The sequence below is a fragment of the Oncorhynchus mykiss genome, chromosome 4 (genome assembly GCF_057628025.1).
Source record: "Oncorhynchus mykiss isolate SJ-2025 chromosome 4, ASM5762802v1, whole genome shotgun sequence".
Classification (NCBI taxonomy): domain Eukaryota; kingdom Metazoa; phylum Chordata; class Actinopteri; order Salmoniformes; family Salmonidae; genus Oncorhynchus; species Oncorhynchus mykiss.
This window is the reverse complement of record NC_143025.1, coordinates 81,042,501-81,050,000: the sequence shown is the minus strand read 5'-3', so window position 1 is coordinate 81,050,000 and position 7,500 is coordinate 81,042,501.

Below are 7,500 nucleotides of genomic sequence, written 5' to 3'. Positions count from 1 at the left end.
AATCATGAAGTGGAACGACATTTATTGGATATTTCAAACTTTTTTAACAAATCAAAAACTGAAAAATTGGGCGTGCAAAATTATTCAGCCCCTTTACTTTCAGTGCAGCAAACTCTCTCCAGAAGTTCATTGAGGATCTATGAATGATCCAATGTTGACCTAAATGACTAATGATGATAAATACAATCCACCTGTGTGTAATCAAGTCTCTGTATAAATGCACCTGCACTGTGATAGTCTCAGAGGTCCGTTAAAAGCGCAGAGAGCATCATGAAGAACAAGGAACACACCAGGCAGGTCCGAGATACTGTTGTGAAGAAGTTTAAAGCCGGATTTGGATACAAAAAAGATTTCCCAAGCTTTAAACATCCCAAGGAGCACTGTGCAAGCGATAATATTGAAATGGAAGGAGTATCAGACCACTGCAAATCTACCAAGACCTGGCCGTCCCGCTAAACTTTCAGCTCATACAAGGAGAAGACTGATCAGAGATGCAGCCAAGAGGCCCATGATCACTCTGGATGAACTGCAGAGATCTACAGCTGAGGTGGGAGACTCTGTCCATAGGACAACAATCAGTCGTATATTGCACAAATCTGGCCTTTATGGAAGAGTGGCAAGAAGAAAGCCATTTCTTAAAGATATCCATAAAAAGTGTTGTTTAAAGTTTGCCACAAGCCACCTGGGAGACACACCAAACGTGGAAGAAGGTGCTCTGGTCAGATGAAGCCAAAATTGAACTTTTTGGCAACAATGCAAAACGTTATGTTTGGCGTAAAAGCAACACAGCTGAACACACCATCCCCACTGTCAAACATGGTGGTGGCAGCATCATGGTTTGGGCCTGCTTTTCTTCAGCAGGGACAGGGAAGATGGTTAAAATTGATGGGAAGATGGATGGAGCCAAATACAGGACCATTCTGGAAGAAAACCTGATGGAGTCTGCAAAAGACCTGAGACTGGGACGGAGATTTGTCTTCCAACAAGACAATGATCCAAAACATAAAGCAAAATCTATAATGGAATGGTTCAAAAATAAACATATCCAGGTGTTAGAATGGCCAAGTCAAAGTCCAGACCTGAATCCAATCGAGAATCTGTGGAAAGAACTGAAAACTGCTGTTCACAAATGCTCTCCATCCAACCTCACTTAGCTCGAGCTGTTTTGCAAGGAGGAATGGGAAAAAAATTCAGTCTCTCGATGTGCAAAACTGATAGAGACATACCCCAAGCGACTTACAGCTGTAATCGCAGCAAAAGGTGGCGCTACAAAGTATTAACTTAAGGGGGCTGAATAATTTTGCACTCCCAATTCTTCAGTTTTTGATTTGTTAAAAAAGTTTGAAATATCCAATAAATGTCGTTCCACTTCATGATTGTGTCCCACTTGTTGTTGATTCTTCACAAAAAAAAGACAGTTTTATATCTTTATGTTTGAAGCCTGAAATGTGGCAAAAGGTCGCAAAGTTCAAGGGGGCCGAATACTTTCGCAAGGCACTCTATGCCCCAATATTAGCTGACATATTATTATTATTCATTATTAATATCAGCTAACATGTTATTATTAGCTATTCATATTAGCTAATATATTATTCTTAATAATAGCTAACATATCATGATTAATTAATAATAGAAGCTAACATATTATTAACATTAGCTAACATATTATTATTAATTATCAATAGTAGCAAATATAGGAGTTTGGATGATATAGATGCTGTTAACATGAATAATTCTAAAAACAATTGTTGTTCCTTTGAGCTACTGTTTTTTTGTACTCAACTGAGCAAAAAGCGTTTGTCTCGCTCTCCTTGAAAGGAACCACCGCAGGGATAATTATGACTTTTTGTTGTATACATTTTACCTTCCATTTGTAGCCTACCACACAAACTCCCAGAGAACCACAGAGACAGTTTTACAATAGTCAACCGTTAGAAGTCTTTTCATAACGGGGCTCATTACTGCAGAGTAACACATGGACGCATTTGCACACACACACACAGTTTGGCTTTTAGTGAAGACATGTCTCTTTTCTGTTACATAACATTGTTTGATTGTAATGGTGCTGGAGGGAATAGCAGCCATTTTACGGGCTCCTGACCAATTGTGCTATTTTATTATAATTTTTCTACTGATCTTAGCTGTTTTTGTACATAATGTTTCCGCCATCATTTCCTATGACCGAAAAGAGCTCTTGGACATCAGAACATCAATCACCAACCTCAATTTGGATGAGAATTTCTACTTCAATGAGTTGGAGGCGAATGACATCTTGCTCATCTCGGATTAGGCCCAATTCCCAGGAAGAGGAGCCAGAGGTAGGCGTGCAGGATACCTGACAAGACGTTTCTCTGAGTCGTGGCTGAACAAGGACATGGGATATATAAATCTAGCTGTTCCTCTGTACATCGTCAGGATAGAATGCCTGTCTTTGTCACGCTCGTCTCAATGAGTGGACCAACATGCAGCGTGGTCTTTATTTTGAAGTGAAACTCAAAGAAAACAATCCTCTTTATTTTGAAGTGAAACTCAAAGAAAACAATAAATGCAAAACGAAACATGAAGCTGCTATAGTGCTCACAGGCAGCCATACATCGTCAAGATCCTACAAAGCACAAAGGCTGAAAATGGCTGCCTAAAATGGCTGCCTAAATATGATCCCCAATCAGAGACAACGATAAACAGCTGCCTCTGATTGGGAACCATACCAGGCCAACATATAAATATAATCACCTAGATGTCCCACCCTAGTCACACCCCGACCTAACCAACACAGAGAATAAAAAGCTCTCTATGGTCAGGGCATGACAGTCTTTTAGTGTCTTTTCGTTAAAAGCTAGTGCGCAATCTCTAATATTAAGGAAGTCTCGAGGATCTGCTTGTCTGAGTTAGAATACCTCATGATATGCTGTAGAACATACTATTTACCATCTATATTTATCATAGCTGTCTACTTACTGCCATAAACTGATACAGGCACTAAGACCTCACTCAACGAGCTGTATAGGGCAGTGGTGTAAAGTAATTAAGTAAAAATACTTTGAAGTACTACTTAAGTAGTTTTTTCGGGTATCTGTACTTTACGAGGCGGCACTCCTCGTGGCCGTTGAATTTAATGCAGCTGAATTTTAAAATCTAGATCAGCTTTATTCCACATACAAAGGTCTCCCTCGCCCTCCATTAGGCAAATCTGACCATAACTCTGTTCTCCTGATTCCTGCTTACAAGCAAAAACTCAAACAGGAAGTCCCAGTGATGTGCAATACAGAAGTGGCCCGATGAAGCTGAACATAAGCTGCAGGACTGTTTCGCTAGCACAGACTGGAATATGTTCCGGGATTCATCCAATGGCATTGAGGAGTTCACCACATCAGTCACCGGCTTCATTAATAAGTGTATCAATGAGGTCGTCCCCACAGTGACCGTATGTACATATCCTAACCAGAATCCATGTATTACAGGCAACATCCCCACTGAGCTAATACCTAGAGCTGCCGGTTTCAAGGAGTGGGACACTAATTAGAACCATCACACAGGCAAAGTGCCAATACAGGACTAAGATTGAATCCTACTACACCCACTCTGTGACAGGGCTTGCAAACTATTACAGATTACAAAGGGAAACCCAGCCGCGAGCTGCCCAGTGACGCGAGACTACCAGACAAGCTAAATGCTTTCTATGCTTGCTTCGAGGCTAGAAACACTGAGCCATGCATGAGAGCACAAGCTGTTCTGGACAACTGTGTGATCAAGCTCTCCGTAGCCAATGTGAGACCTTTAAACAGGTTAACATTCACAAGGCCGCAGGGCCATATGGATTACCAGGATATTTTCAACCTCTCCCTGACCCAGTCTGTAATGCCTACATGCTTCAAGCAGACCACCATAGTCCCAGTGCCCAAGAACGCAAAGGTAACTTGTTTAAATGACTAACTAACAGATCCACAGATGACGCAATCTCTATTGCACTCCAAACTGCCCTTTCCCATCCGGACAAAATTAACACCTACGTGAGAATGCTGTTCATTGACTACAGCTCAGTGTTAAACACCTAAGAACCCTGGGTCTGAACACCTGGGACTGAACACCTCCCTCTGCAACTGGATCCTGGGCTTCCTGACGGACTGCCCCTAGGTGGTGAGGGTGGGCAACAACACATCCCCCACGCTAACCTTCAACACAGGGGCCCCTCAGGGGTAAGTGCTTAATCCCCTCCTGTACTCCCTGTTCAACAACGACTGCATGGTCGTGCACGACTCCAACACATTCATTCAGTTTGCCAACAACACAACGGTGGAAGGCCTGATCACAGACAACAATGAGACAGTCTATAGGGAGGAGGTCAGAGACCTGGAAGTGTGGTGCCAGGACAACAACCTCTCCCTCAATGTCAGCAAAACAAAGGAGCTGATTGTGGACTACAGGATAAGGAGGGCCAAGCACGCCCCCATTCACATCGGCGGGGCTGAAGTGGAGTGAGTCAAGAGCTTCAAGATCCTCGGTGTCCAAACACACCAACACAGTAGTGCAGTAGTGAAGAGGGTATGACAATGACTCTTCCCCCTCAGGAGTCTGAAAAGATTTGGCATGGGCCCTCAGATCCTCAGAGTTCTACAGCTGGACCATTGAGAGCATCTTGACTGGCTGCATCACCGCTTGGTATGGCAACTGCTTGGCATCTAATCATAAGGAGGGTAGTGCGTACAGCCCAGTACATTGCTACTGTTATTTTTCATTGTCTTTTTGCTGTTTTTTTTTATTTCTTTACTTACCTATTGTTCACCTAATACCCTTTTTGCACTATTGGTTAGAGCCTGTTAGTAAGCATTTCACTGCATTCGGCGCACGTGACAAATAGCCTTTGATTTGATTTGATCACTGGGGCCGAGCTTCCTGCCATCCAGGACCTCCATACCAGGCGGTGTCAGAGGAAAGCCCTACAAATTGTCAAATACTCCAACCACCCAAGTCATAGACTGTTCTCTCTTCTACCGCACGGCAAGGGGTACCGGAGCGACAAGTCTGGGACCAAAAGGCTCGTGAACAGCTTCTACCCCCAAGCCATAAGACTGCAGAACAGTTATTTAAATAGCTAACCCCTTTTTATTTGCACTGACTCTCCTGCACCGACTCTATGCACTCTCACTGGACTCTACCCACAAACTCACATACACTACACTGACTCTCCTGCACCGGCTCTATGCACTCTCACTGGACTCTACCCACAAACTCACATATACTACACTGACACTCCAACACACACACACACACACACACACACACACACACACACACACACACACTCACATATAGACACACTTTCACACACGCTGCTGCTATTCTGTTTATTATCGATCATTATTGCCTAGTGACTTTTTCCCCTACCTACATGTACATATTACCTCAATTACCTCAACTACTTTATTACCTGCATATTGACTCAGTACTGGTACTCCTTGTATTTTGCCTCGTTATTGTTTTGTGTCCTTTAGAATTTTTTTCAAATGTTTCTTACTTTTTAACTCTGTACTGTTGGGAAAGGGCTTGTAAATAAGCATTTCATGGTACATCTGTTGTATTCAGCACGTGACGAATAACATTTAATTTGATTTATCGCCAACCGATTGCTGAGGATAACAATCCACCATCTAGCATACTATTACATCTCAAAAAGCCACAATCTGTGATTTGTTTTTCTACAGTAGCTCAACCCCTTGGTTTTCAATATCCTTCTTATATTTGGGTTATGATGGGCTAAGACAGTACTAAGCTCAAGATTAATTTATAAATTAAACTCTTCAAGAATCAACTGAAATTACCAATTGAACATCTGTACAGCAACATCACTGATTGTACCTTTAAATCCCAGGCAACAAAACAGCGCAGATAAAGCAACACATCAATTATCCAGAGCTCTTAGTCAGACATGACTAGTTGAACCATGGCTGTCACGGTCAAGCATGGAGGAGAGAGCCCTGGCTGTGTTCTAATGTAGTACATGAATCCTCGTCAAGAGAGGGTCAATATCAACGTGACTCAGGCCTCATGCACTAATGGAACAAGACAGTTGGAGAAAGTTATAGACTTTGGCAGAGAACTGATCAAACGTAGTGTACTGGACTTCATGTTCCATACCTACCCTCCTACCCACCTACCCTCCAACCCACCTACCCTCCAACCCACCTACCCTCCTACCCACCTACCCTCCAACCCACCTACCCTCCTACCCACCTACCCTCCTAACCACCTACCCTCCAACCCACCTACCCTCCAACCCACCTACCCTCCAACCCACCTACCCTCCTACCCACCTACCCTCCTACCCACCTACCCTCCAACCCACCTACCCTCCTACCCACCTACCCTCCTACCCACCTACCCTCCAACCCACCTACCCTGCAACCCACCTACCCTCCTACCCACCTACCCCCTACCCACCTACCCTCCAACCCACCTACCCTCCTACCCACCTACCCTCCTACCCACCTACCCTCGAACCCACCTACCCTCCTACCCACCTACCCTCCAACCCACCTACCCTCCTACCCACCTACCCTCCAACCCACCTACCCTCCAACCCACCTACCCTCCTACCCACCTACTCTCCAACCCACCTACCCTCCTACCCACCTACCCCCTACCCACCTACCCTCCAACCCACCTACCCTCCTACCCACCTACCCCCTACCCACCTACCCTCCAATCCTCCAACCCATCTAGCCCCCTACCCACCTACCCTCCTACCCACCTACCCTCCAACCCATCTACCCTCCTACCCACCTACCCCCTACCCACTTACCCACCTACCCTCCTACCCACCTACCCTCCAACCCACCTACCCTCCTACCCACCTACCCCCTACCCACTTACCCACCTAGCCCCCTACCCACCTACCCTCCAACCCACCTACCCTCCTACCCACCTACCCTCCAACCCACCTACCCTCCTACCCACCGATCCTCCAACCTACCTAGCCCCCTACCCACCTACCCTCCTAACCACCCACCCTCCAACCCACCTACACTCCTACCCACCTACCCCCTACCCACTTACCCACCTACACTCCTACCCACCTACCCTCCAACCCACCGACCCTCCTACTCACCTACCCACCTACCCCCATACCCTCCTACCCACCTACCCACTTACCATCCTACCCCCTACCCACCTCCCCCCTACCCACCTTCCCACCTACCCACCTACCCCCCTACCCTCCTAACCACCTACCCTCCTACCCACCAACCTACCCACCAACCCTCCTACCCCACTACCCACCTATCCCCCTATCCTCCTACTGTACACATAATAAGGCACACACTCTACACACACGTACACATGGATTTCACAGAAGGTTGGTGGCACCTTAAGTGGGGAGGATAGGCTCGTGTTAATGACTGAAGCAGAATTAGTGGAACGGTATCAAACACATGGTGTCCTTGTGTTTGATGCCATTCCATTTACTCTGTTCCGGCCATTATTATGAGCCGTCCTCCCCTCAGC